This window comes from Neopsephotus bourkii, unplaced genomic scaffold (genome assembly GCF_033783945.1).
Source record: "Neopsephotus bourkii isolate Nb327-2 ecotype Australia unplaced genomic scaffold, CSIRO-AGI_Nbou_v1 NB_1589, whole genome shotgun sequence".
NCBI lineage: Eukaryota > Metazoa > Chordata > Aves > Psittaciformes > Psittacidae > Neopsephotus > Neopsephotus bourkii.
In genome coordinates this window covers 8,163,825-8,177,696 of record NW_026902065.1, presented here as the reverse complement: position 1 = coordinate 8,177,696, position 13,872 = coordinate 8,163,825, and the positions used below count along the sequence as shown (strand labels likewise).

At 41.8% G+C, this 13,872-nt stretch overlaps 1 long non-coding RNA gene across 2 annotated transcripts in view; it reads right to left on the bottom strand.

The window, feature by feature from the left end:
- The window catches only part of LOC133222380 (uncharacterized), a 341,799-nt gene that overhangs the window by 41,250 nt on the left and 286,677 nt on the right, over window positions 1-13,872 (bottom strand). The window lies entirely within an intron of this gene.

Below are 13,872 nucleotides of genomic sequence, written 5' to 3'. Positions count from 1 at the left end.
TCTGCCTGTTTCTAGCTCAGTTACATACCTGTGTGCGAGCATGGAAATTGCCCAATGATCCAGACCCTGACCCATAGACAGTCTTCTTGCCTGGACTCAGATTATGTTATTACTATGAAGCTGCTTGTCGATTGTGACTATGTCTGACCTTGGTTACCATCACTGGATCTGATCCTGGTGTGCAGATTGACTTCCTGGCTTCACATTGTCCCTCCTTCATCACTACAAGCTTGTCTGGTGATCTGGACTCTGTCTTGAAGCTGGTTGCCATCCCTTTTGTGCTTGCCTTGCTTGCATGCTGTGGGGTTGGGGCTTTGGCTGGTGAGGTCCATGCTTTGCCACTTGTGGTGCCTACCTCAGCTTCTGGCCCCTAGCCCTTAGGGAGCCGTGACAGGTACAGAACTGTAGGATGTGGGTGTGCAGCACCCTATCCTGTTAGTGTCTGTCTTCTTCCTCTTCCAGGAATCTTTCTGTGTCAGTAGGAAGAGCTACCACTGCTATCACTCCTGCCTTTTTCCTGCAAGAAGGTTCCTGGTAAGTGTGAAAAGGTAAATGTCATTTGCCACTCATTTTCAAAGACAATGTTGTCCCATGGGACTACAAGAATAAGGGGATATGGAACACTCAGTGAGGTTTTACAAAGGGTGAATCGCACCTGGCCAACCTGATGGCCTTTTATGATGAGATGACAGATTCTGTGGACAAGGGGACTGTAAAAATTGTTATTTACCTTTAACAAGGCTCTGGACATCTTTTCTGGTAGTATTCTTGTAGCCAAATTGAAGAGAGATGGTTTGCATAAGTGACTTACACTGTGAATGGATGATTAGCTGACCAGCTGGGCTCGGAGGGATGCCGTCTGTGAGCAGTGGTACAAAGTCCAGCTGGCATCTGATTACTGTTGCCTTCTTCAGCAATTCATTCAGGGGCTGTCACTGTTCGCCATCTTCGTTAATGAACTGGAGAATGGGATGTAGTGAACCTTTGCAGATTTGCATGGAGAAGTGTGGTCCTCAGAAAACCCAGAAGCAGCTTTCTGTGGAAGTTCAGGAAAGGCACACAGGGTATCTCCCAAAAACACTTGCTTTCTTTTTCTCACTTTCAACAGGTGAAAATAGAGATAGTCACAAGAGCTGGTTTCTAATGGTGTGATGAGTCCATGGCCCCGAAAGATAGCCTATCCGGCCAATGCCTATCTTTGGCTTCAGGCAGCAATGCCTGTGTGGAAACAGCTCACATCTGCTCCAGGACCTGATAAGGAGCCCCTGCCATAAACATCTAGTGAAGTGATGTTCAGGATGGTCAGTAGGATGGAAGTCTGTAACAACAAGATAATGAATTTGACATGGTTAACCACTTGTTTCCAATTGTAAGGGGTACAATTATGATTCGTGCCAGCAGCTTAGAAACCCTTGTAACCATTGCACTTGGTATAAGAAGAAAGAAGAAATAATGTAATAATCATTTTTTTTACATTAGTTAAGTGCCATAAGAATTATATTGTAAAATTCTGAACACTTTGTAAACTTTAGAATATTGCCTAAAGGGAAACAGCTGTAACCGCCCAATATATGCTTATGCAAGATTGGAATCACAATATATAGGAACTAAGTCTTAAGCAAATAACAGATGTCCGGTAGTGCCAACAATGCTTATACAAATTGAGCTCTTTGCAAAGGGATGATTTGTCACTCAAAGGTCACTAGATAAGGAAGAAGAATGAAGAACTTACGATTCAGCAATCTTCAAGAAAGCAGAATAAGCAAGAAAACAGAACAAGGACCCTAACAACAGGATACCATAGACTCAGACAATACCCTAACAGGATACGTATGCAGGATGTAAAGAGCACAGATACCAGATGTGATAATGTATAAAAGAGTAAAACCCAAAAGAGACGGTGTGTGTTGCAGGTGGAGTGAAGGCTCCCCTGCGCACCCAGCGCTGCTTGCTTATTGCCTCTCAATAAATTGTAAATAAATTAAATTTGGACCAAAACCCTGTCTATGATAAATTTTTATAACACCTTGACCAAATATGAACACACGTGCCATAAAGTCAGTGGCCATTTACTTCACATAATTGTCATGACATGTAAATCATACCTACTTTCTTACCATGTTTCCAGTCATACAGGGATGGAGTCCTTGAAAACTGAGAATAGAGCCAGTAGTCAAGGAAAAAAGCATGCAGGAAAACGTGTTTTAAGGGGCTGGGAACTTCAAAAATGTTACCGCCACATTTGGTGTTGCCAGTACTTTCTTTTCCAGGTGTCACAAGTAATCTTTTTTCTTACTGCTGCCTCATTAGCTGAGTCCTAGACAGGTGTGTGCTCTGCTTCCAATCAGAAGTGATTTTCTTGGTGACAGACAGCTGAGTTATAATCTAGAATACAGCCTTAATTCTAGAAACCTGGTCTTGCAGGTTTCTAGAATAGAGTCTTCCTTTAAACTTGGATGTAGTGACTACACTTACTACTTCTCTGCCTCAGTCCTTGTCTCTCTGCCTTCCCAGATCTAAGTATTTTGCCCTTCCTGTTGGAAACATTGCCTATCTCCTCACTTTTTTATTCCCCCTGGGACTTCTTGTTGAATTTGCAAGGTTGCTACTGCAGCCTTGTCTTTTAAATCCTCTTCTCATCTTCCTGGGCTCCATCTTGTCTCCCTCTATCTGCAGGCCCCCAACATGTTTTCATCCAAGCAAAGCTCACTCTCTTGAAACCTTTCCTGGACTCTAGCTCCAGTGCTACCAGCTCAACCATGAGAAGCCTACCTCATGTTTACTTTTCTGCATGTAAGACAGGGAGCTTTTTATTTTTACTTTATTTACTCTCTGTTCATCATTAGTATTAAGACTACAGGGGGAAAATGTTCCGTGCTTCCAGCTCTTGTGCTCATAACTGTAACATCTTCTAGCTGCTAAGAAAAGCAACCGAGAATCTTTGCTTCCTCCCTGCAGGCTTGGACTGAAGCATGCCCACGTGAGAGCTTTGGAGCATTTAGCTCTGAATCTTAGCAAGTTTCCTTAAGCACATGCAAACAGATTATCCAGGCTAGGGTGCTCTGATTTTGTTTGTTTGCCCCTTTTTTTTTTGGTGGGGTGGTGGTTCTGGGGGAGATCAAAGGCACAGATCAAAAGGCACAGACAAAGGGAGATCAAAAGGCCAATAGAAAGATGCTGAAATTTCCCAGGGAATGAGCACAGTTTTTCTAGCATTTTCTTAAAAACAACTGAGCTGTTTCTGAAGTAACTTTAAAAATAACCTGGAGCTAAGTTCTTTTCATATGGCATTTCAGGTAAGGCAGTTAAAGTTTGGTAATCTGTGGTGGGTTGTCCCAGCTAAAGTGCATCAGCCGCTTGTTTGCTCCACACCTCGCTCCTGGTGGGATGGGGGAGAGAATAGAAGGATCAGAAGCAAGAAAAGTCATGAGCTGAGACAGAGACAGCTTAGTAAGTGAAGAAGAGGAGAAAAAATATACTTGAACCAAGAAGTGATGCAAAGACAATCACTCACCTCCTTCCACCAGCAGACCAATGACCAGTCCAAAGGTATGACACTTGTCATGGGAAAATGAAGTTCCACGTGGCTCTCTGCAAGCACCCCAGTTCCAGTGCTAAGACTCTGTGAGGAGGGCATCTTCTTATCGTTAAGGCTGTGATGATAGAAACTGGTGTCTGTTGAAGTTTCAAATGAATGCAAGCCTTGTAGTCTTCAGTGTCAGAGGTAAAATTCATCTCAGTGTTTTCATTTCATGAGCAGTAGGAAGAGAAAGATTTCTACGTTTACAGTTATATCATGACATAGAGTGAAAGGCATTCATACAGGGTGATGGTGGACATTGCCAAGGTATGTTTTCTGTAATGTTGCTTTCTATGGCTACAGCCATACATGTTTTGCAGTACTGATTAGTTCTAATCACTCATTGTGTTTCTCCAGTGATGCTCACTGAGGAGCATTGTTTGTATGATCTTATAAAGCTGGCTTAGATTATTCATAAAATTATTTTAGTCTTAAAATGTAATATTTTACACCTTTGTGTAAAATGACAAAGGTTTCCTCCTTCTGTTTCAGTTTACATTGCTATGGCACTAACAATTCAAGTGCATGGGGAACAAACCCATGTCTGAAAGGGTGTTAGGACTGTACACTGAAGCCTGCACCGTCACGTACCTCAAGCTCTCTCATGTCCCTGGGGGACTATCCTCTTTCCTCCAATCATCATTGCTATTAATAAAGCCATAAATAGCATTCTTCTTAAAAATAAAATTAAAAATACAGTCCCTCTGCCATATCAACACTTGTTCAATAGACTTCAAACTGAAAACCAGAAATTATAATCCTTGCAACAAAATAATCCCATAGGAAGTCACCACTGAAGATGGTCTTTAGATCAAAATGTGGAGGTACAGTCAATAAGGAGTAAAAAAAACCTCCGTATGTTAACTGGCTCATAGTGCCTTTCCTTTACATCCCATTAGATATTTTTCAGAATGAAATTAGCCTGTCACTGTGCTCCTACCCAGTAACTTTGGACTCTGTTGACCAGTATCAGGCAAAACCCATAGGAGGTGGGTTGATGGCTGGTTTGAGATAAGAAAAACGGTGAGTCCTTCCTTCCACCAACACTGTGATAAAGGCAAGGAGAGCTCAGACCTCAGCCCACAGATCAACATACATGTGGTTCCCAGTTAGCCACAAGAGGTGCTGACTTCTAAGCTACCAGGAAATTATGTGGTATGAGGTTAGGGTGCTGCATTTGTGCCACAGAATATATGGGTCAGGGAACACTGTAGAGAGGTTGCTGATTGAAGCACTGGGGAAACAACTCTTTGGAGACGTTGGATGCACTTTGTTAATCTCACTGCTTACAGTACTTTTCTGCCTGTCTGGTTCTTTAATGATTTTATTACACTGACTAAAAACTATGTCTCTTGTGCTTTAGAGACTGTCCTGAATCTTGGGCACTGCAGGAAAAAGATGAAGTGTTGCTGGAAGGAATATAAAAGGCTAGGCAAGGAAAATTTATTACAGGATTCACCTTTAAACTGAGCTAAAATTAAGTTTGGCATAGAGAGGTGCTTGTTCATACTCAAAGAGGAGGAACTAGAAAGAGCAGTACCAATACAAACCTGAAAGTTCTTGTTTAGTCTGTAGCGCTCTCTCAGGAGGACTTCAAGGAAGAGACAAAACAATATAGATAGGAAATAACAGGCTATAAATACAATGGATATGGATGAAAATAATGAATACTCTCCCAGCAGGAGATAGATTGTGGCCCAAATACAGCAAATGAATCTTCTAGGATATTTAATTAGAACCAAAAAATGTCAAAATATTTGATGGGCATAGCAGACATACTCTGTAGGTAGACAGAAGTTTTCCTAATATAAACTAGCAGGACCATGACAACAGCTTATCAGCTGCTGGAACAGGCGTTTTACTTTGAAGAGTTATCTTCAGAATCCTAACTGGATCTGGCATATCTTTACAGGAAACTAATGCAAAACTCTCCATAAATATAGTGTGTAAGAAATTCATGTTCCTTGCTGCATAAGTTCTTAGTGTAGGAGGAAAAGACAAATGGAATAATCATACCAGTAACAGGAATGCCTGTGTCAGCAAACCAGCAAAGATCATCTCTTTCCAAATATGAACAAATATCAACACACTAAGAAAAAGACAGCAGCAAGACAGCAAAAATTATACAGATAGAAAAAAATACAGGTGTTTTCTGTTCGTTATCACAACTGGCTTTCTGCGGCCTGTTGACAAAAGGAAAATTGCCTGATTTTATCAACATGGAATAATTAGTTCAGTGGCAGTTATCCTTGAGATACGTCTATTATACATTAGTAGTTTGTCAAGCTCCATAAACAAATGTGCTTTAATGTAATTTGCAGTTTGGGTTCAATGCTGCCATATTCAGCAAGTTGCTGTTATTTTAAACCACTCTATGCAGTTTCAGTGTATTAACTTCATAGTCATTTTGCCAACACTGGAATTTCTTTGGTAAATTGCTGTGACTGATAAATTGGCCACTGTCCATTCAGACAGCTGCTCAGAGAAAAATACCTGCAAGGAACAGTATTGTGGCTACAAGGAGTACCTACCAGGAGCAGCACAGAAATCCTGAAGACCATCTGCTCCATGGAATAAGCAGTCTGGATAAGTGCACAAATATTGCATGTTATCCTGCATCAAACCTCTTACTGTGGTCATGCTGGCTTGGCACAGATCTGCATAGCAGAGGACCAAACATAACTGCTACTGTCTGCTACACCTGTGGGCATCTCCAGCAACTACAATATGAATGGGCAGCTTGGCAGCCAAGCCAACAAGAAAAGCTTTCCACAGGGAAGGCTGGTGTTGCTCCTCAGCATTTCTGCTCTGCATCTCATACAGCTAACTATGGTTGAACTCATTCTGATGTACAAGTATATCCAAAGCAAATTTCTTCTCTCATCAGACCTTAAATAGCTACAGGAACGACTTAAACGTGCACGAGTCCCTAACCATAAATTTTAAGATGTTGTTATGACAAAAAGATACTCCTTATAGAAAGAGTATGGGAAAGACAGCTCGAATAAAGCACAAAAATAGGACATGCTTTAATACTTGGAGGTGACTATAAATATTGTCACCAAAAGGAGAATAAAACTCCTTAATGCCAATGTAGCATTAAGAAGCAGGCATTGTTTATTATGGCACCGGCTGCACAGGGGATAGCTTCTCCTTATGCCGATTCTCACAGGTTTCTTGCTTATAAGCATCCATCTCATACATATACATTATAATTCCCAGAAATCTTATGTGTATTATCATTTCTTCCCAGAACTAATAAACACAGGTTACTACCCGCTAAAGCACGTGCAGTTTATTTTGGGTGAGGGCCCCAAAGGTCTTTGGTACCCTGGTGGTTGTATCGTTGTTGACCTTTGGTTGAACTTCTCTCGTTATCTTTGTTTTATGGTCTTAGGTTGGCCTCTCTTCTGACTTTGTGAAGGATGTTTCCCAGTTCACTGAGCTGGAGAGGCACCTTGTGAACAATGGTTCCTAGTTCAGTGAGCTGGATAGGTAAAGAATGTTGTTTACCCATTGTCTTGTTCCTTCTTGACATATGTATGGTACTGTTTAGTTAAAGTTCAACTTGGTGGTTTGCTTCAGCTCACAATCAGTAAAACGAGTCTTCTCTTATCAATATGTCTGAGGTTAGTTCTGAGGATTTAATGGCTCTATAAACTTTGTTGACTTTGTGTTATTAATGGTGAAAGACATCTTTATACTCTGCTATGTGTATTCCAGGTATATATATGATATATGAGTGTATCTATTATATGTATATATACTCAGTCACTGCTGTGTCTCGTATTTTGAAAGAGCTTCACCCCAATATAATGAGAAACATGAAAGACGTTTTTAGTAATGACTGTATCCTCAGGATACTTGTACTAGGTTTATTTGTGAGCACTAGTCCCAGAATGCTTTTGACATGTATTAATTTGGCACTGAGATGGTAGGTTTCCACACACAATGTAAAGAAAGGCTCTCAGGGAGAAAAAACAGAGTAAGGTGAGAAGTCCCACTGCTGTCTGGTGGAGATGCACTCTGTGCTGGGTTAGTGCAAGTGGCTTTTAGCTCTTCTGTGCACCTGGGATGTTTTGTTGCAATAGACATAAGCAACTGCAGAGAGTTGTTCTGCAATGGTTGGATGAGAGCTCTATGTGTGTTAGGAACAGGAGAAGGGACAAATATATAGTCAATGATGACTAGAAGTATGGATGCTATAGACACAAGTGCTGTTTCCTGTATGCAGCTGGCCAGAGGTTCTGCCTGGGATTTCAACAGAAATCCTTTCTATCTTTCTGTTAGCCCTGTCTGCTTTGTAACTCTTTCTTGGTTGTTAGACATATTCATGATTGTGATGTGGATACAATTCACGGAAAGCACAAAGTGGATTGAAAATGTGCCCGTTTACTTCTTGCAGCTTCTCTTTTGAAAGATCAGTGACTGAGAAGTCAACTTCTTGATGAATAAACTTGAAATTAGCAAATAGGTATGTTTTTGGAGTGCTCCTTGATTTAGTCAGGCCAAGGCATCCCTTTGGTTCTGACTCTAGGCCACGTTAGTGAGAGAGAGTCTGGGAAGAGGGAGGGTAAACCACTGTAACAGCATACTAATGGTTTCTTATTTGGTTAATAAGATGCACATGTGATTTTTGTTTTTGCAAAGGGTCATTAAAATGGTTATTAAACTGGAGATTTTTTATTAAAAATAATCTCAGAATGCACTCACACAAGAGGTTTTCAATAGAGCCTCTGATGTGAATGCAGAAGCACAGAGAAGAAGAGCTGGTTTGGACTATTAGCTTGTGGTTTGCAAACTGTTTGAATAAACAGTGTTTAAAATCTTTCTCCCCCTTTCTGTTGCATGTCAATGGTCTCATGTTGTTCCTTTACAACTTCTGACAAGTCATTTTCTCTTCACTCTCAGTTTTTGTAAGAGAAAACCTGGAGGCAGTGCAGGGGTCACAGACCCTTGCTACAGAAAAGAGACTCCTAAGCTGAGATGGGGCAGTGACATTTCAAAACAAGCACAAACATATTTAGCCTTTCTTCTGATGGGACAGAGACTGGCCAAATCACTGACTTAGTGTAACTGTAAAGCAGCAATAGAATTGCTGACCAGGAATTAATATATTTAGCTACTTGCCGATTTAACATCTGGTAGACCATAGAGTTGACGTAAAATCACTGTGGTTAAAACAGCTACAGAGTGAGGGTGATCAGTTGTCTCTGGGTGAGCCTGGGGAGCTGACTCCTCAGGAATGCAGTTGCGGAATGCAAATGGAATGACGGGTTACCTTTGGGGTGGATTCAGAGCTGACTCTACAGGAATGAAGAACAATAAGCTGTATAAACAAGGAATTACAGAGGTCACAGGTCACTGAAGCTGAGAAGATAAAAGGGAAGATCGAAGACCAAGAGAGAGGCTCAGCAGAATAGGATCAGCACTGAAGATCCCACTGTCTCGTAATCCACAGCTAGGAAGGCAAACATCTTCTCCAGGCCACTTTGGCGCAAAAGGTGGGACCCTAAGGACCAACAGCTGCCTCTTGCAGACCACCTTGAACTGGGAGAATTCAGGATTTTGGGAGTGCTTGTCATGATAATAACACCACTTTGCTAATATTTATCATACTTGCCTACTGAGTTTATCAGTTACATACTTGTTAGGTTTAGGCAAACATAACTGGCATAGTTGTATGTCACAATTTCCCTACTTCTGTAGTACTTCAATTTATTTGGCAGTTTCTCAGAGTAGGAGCCTGCAAACAGTAGGGGGTGGAGGCTGGACAGGCAGAGACACCATGTGAAGAAACAGACTGACACACAGTGTGCTCGGCCTATAGAGCTGTCTTTGAAGCCTGGAGAGGTATCAGAGGGCACCTACACCACATATAGTAATTCTGTGTTTCACAGGCAATAAACTTATTTCTACCTTACTGTAAAGAAAAGAGATACTTTCCTAAAAGAAAGGAGAAGACATTCTGCGGCCACTGGCTGGCAGTGGGGAACTAGCCTGCCTGGGAATTACAGTAAGCCAAAGGAAAAGGGATTAAAATTAAGATAATACAATTATTGTAAAAAGGGGATTCATAAAAGAGCAATCTTAAGAGAATTGGGTGAGAAAAGGCAGAAATTGCACAGGAAAAGAAAGAAGTGTTTAAGCTGCAGTATATACAGTGAAATTACAGTGAAGTATTAAACTGAGCTCTCTCTGGATATCACTACTAAATCCACTAGATGACAGTGTGGAGACTGCGATCAGCCCAACAACAGCTTCTGCCTGTCCTTTACAGGCTTGTTGGCATTGTCTCACTGCTCTCTGCCATAAAATTGAAGTCTGCATTGTGCTCTGCTCTTACGCAGAGGCTTCATGTGTGTCCATGGAGAGAAGGTGGTCTTGGTTTGTACTAAAAATAAAGGAAACACTGGTATGAAAGAATTGACTGTTGCTTCTCCAGCACCGGCTGTTTTTTTTCTAAGTCTAGAGGTCTGGGGGCTTGGATTAAATTGGGGAGTGATTATGGAAAGTGAGCTAAAGGATGAAGGGACAGCCATCATCTCTGCTTTGTCTTGCAGCCAATCATGCAGGGGGACAGACTTTTAAGTAGGGCCTGTTGAGATAGGACAAAGGGTAGAATCATAGAATAGAATAGTTAGGGTTGAAAAGCACCTTAAGATCATCAAGTTCCAACCCCCCTGCCATCGGCAGGGATGCCTCACACCAAACCATATCACCCAAGGCTTTGTCCAACCTGGTCTTGAGCACTGCCAGGGATGGAGAATTCACAACCTGTTCCAGTGCCTCACTACCCTAACAGGAAAGAATTTCCTCCTTATATCCAATCTACACTTCCCCTCTTTAAGTTTTAACCCATTACCCCTTGTCCTATCACTACAGTCCCTAATGAAGAGTCCCTCCCCAGCATCCCTATATGCCCCCTTCAGATACTGGAAGGCTCCTATGAGGTCTCCACGCAGCCTTCTCTTCTCCGGGCTGAACAGCCCCAACTTTCTCAGTCTATCTTCATATGGGAGGTGCTCCAGCCCCCTGATCAGCCTCGTGGGTAATAGGTTTAAATTTAAAGAGGGTAGATATAAGGAAGACTTTTTTTCATGATAAGAGTGCTGAAACACTGGAAGAGCTACCCCAGAGAAGTGGTAGATGTCCCATCCCTAGAAACATTCAGGGCCAGGTTGAACAGGGCTCTGAACAACCAGGAATTACAGTTGAAGATGTCTGTCCCCATGGCAGGGGGGTTGGATGACATGACCTTTAAAGATCCCTTCCAACCTAAACTATTCTATGATTCTGTTTGCACAGCATGAGCTATACCCACCAGTGCCTTGGTGCATTTCCACAGCGTGTGGTGCCTGGCCCATCTGTTGCCCAGGGACCACTGATAGAGCAAACAAAAAGCTGGAAGGAAGATACTAGAATACAGCAATTTGACAAACATCAAATGCACAGAATGGTTTGGCTTCTGTGCAAGGTAAGAGCACCTGGGGAATGCAGCCAGTCCCTTGATAGCTATGGTATTTCCACACAGCTTTTTTCCACCTATGATATGGTGTGACCCAGTACACAGCTGTAGTATGAAAGACCACATTCATTCATAACTTTGATTATGACTGAATATTTAATGCCCAACTGGGTTTTACACTACAAGAAAAAGAAAATTGAAGCAAAGACTCTACCTTAATAAAAATCAGTGCAAACTAAGTTAATGTAAAAAATTGCTGTCCATAGTTAATGTAGTTTTTATGTCAACATTGTCTGTTTTGAAAATGTGCCATCAGTACAGGGGCAAGATACAGGTTAACGAGTGGGCAAACATTCATTGCTGTAATTAGCTTTGCTTCAAGGTGACAGATGTGATCTGTATTGCTTAGTCCTCTCAGATATCCTTAGTTTTTAGGACACCATGTATTTTCATCCCAATATTGTCTACATTTCACATCAGTTCCATGGGTTGCTCTGTCCCTTTCTTGCACTCCTGCAGTCCAACCCAGAGGGGTTATAGTGGTGTCTTCTCATGTTGGCCTCGTGGTAAGCTATGGAGCTGAGGTGATCAGCCCCTTTCCTTCTGCTCCATCTCTCCCATATTAAAAAATGCCTTAGTTCGGGAGACATGAAATATTAATCTGTTGTGCCATTTATTGTAGCACAGCTTACTATACACTGGAATCCCAAAGCACCCTGGATTTTGTCTTAGCCTTGAAACTGGCACTTGGCAGCTGTCCTGGTGATTTTGTAACGCCCAGAGTTTTAGGATTTTTTATATATGTGATGCAGAAACTTGTCCTTAAGTGGGATAACATAAAATTCCATGAGTGAGAACAGGCGGATTTTCATTTCCTCTGCTTTTTCTTTCCACCTAGGGGAGGATTTGTCAGTCTCATTTTCCTTACTGCCCTTTCTGTAGGGCACTGTAAGTGACCTCACTTAATAACCACCGATCCATGAGTCTTTCACAGCCTTTGGATCAGATGGCTGTGCAGAGAAGGCTTTAAGATCAGGATGTCTGTGGATTTTCCTTTTCTTCTAAATTGATGGTATATTGCAATTTTGCAAACAATTATTTCAGTGTCATGACTTCTCAAACATGGTATTATTTATCATTAACGGTTGCTTTGAACATAAAACTATTGGGATGCCCTTTATTAGAGTAGTTTACTGCAGTTTTCTTTCTAAAGACTTTTTTACTTTATGACTTGCTGGCTGGGTTTGGGCTCCTATTTTAAATCACACAATTGATTCAGTGTTCAAAGCCAGTTTATCAGACCGTAGCTTCGTGAAATTGCCTGCCAGCAATGAAAAATTAGTATTGTTACTTTTATAAATTTTCCAATGTTTGGGGTCTGCTTCTGCATCCCTTATACTGTGGAAGGGGGGGGAGCTTCTGAAAAGCATGCAATCCTCTGGAGTGAAACCACATCCCTCTGGAAGGGGCAAGGAACAGCCTGGGGTTGTGGTAGCTTTCCCAATAGGTTCACCACGTGGCAGGCTCCCTCTTCCTCTTTTGTCAGGGAGATCTCTGCACATGCCTACTCTGTGAATTCATCTTGTCAGTGAAGTGTACAGGGAATGTGGTAGTCTCCAGGAAAGCCATCATTTGTGCTATGAACAATCACAGAACGGTTGGAGTTGGAAGGAACCTTGGAACAATGCATGGTGAGTTGCCATGCCTGTCTTATTAAACTGTAGCAGTAAAAGGCCATTGTGAGAGACAGGAGCTGAAATCAGACTCCACCATCTATTGTCTCAAACACTGATGTGAGAAGCTGAGGTCCACTATCTTGAAGCTGAGATAAGACTCCTCCCTCCATTATCTCAGGGACTGGTGTGAGGAATTTCTGCCCATTATCTCAAGGATTGCAGGTGAAGACGTGCAGTTGAAGAGCTGGCTGCAAGACCAGTGAAACTGTATGCATGTGATCCACCAGGAATGTATAGTACATGACATTAAGAACTGAGATACTTCCCCCTAATGTATTATAAAAGGAGAAAAAAGTAATCGTCACTGAGAATCACCACTGAAGAATACTACAGACCCTCGGGATGTTGATAGATCCACAGTGGTGACTATCTCTCTCTGCACCCTGGATGCTTGCATAATTTCTATCTTTCTTCTGATCTGTCCTATTGCTATCTTTTTTGTAATAATCTTTTTTTATAATAACCATTTTTTCTTTAATAATTATCTTTTTAAAATAAACAAACTGACCGATTGCGGTACTTGACCTCTTTTGTATCTTAATCTCACTCTGGGGATCATGAACCAATTATTTCTGACACCGAGTTTTATCCAGTTGGACCCTGACAACAGTTTAGAAGATATTGCAGTTGAAATGATGAGAGACTTATTATCATCTGAGAAGATAAGGTTATGATAGAGATTTAGGGGAAAACATTTGTCTTCCCTTAACTAGACTGGTCTTACCCATGGTAAGGCAGATATCTAGGGACACTGGGAGGGGGACATTTAAAAGTGTGCTGAATGTAAAGCTGGGGGTGGCCTGTATCACAGTATCACAGTATGTTAGAGATTGGAAGGGACCTCAAAAGATCATCTAGTCCAATCCCCCTGCCAGAGCAGGAACACCTAGATAAGGTCACACAGGAACGTGTCCAGGCGGGTTTTGAATGTCTCCAGAGAAGGAGACTCCACAACCTCCCTGGGCAGCCTGTTCCAGTGTTCCGTCACCCTCACTGAGAAGAAGTTTCTTCTCAAGTTTAAGTGGAACCTCTTGTGTTCCAGTTTGTACCCATTGCCCCTTGTCCTATCATTGCCTGCCACTGAGAAG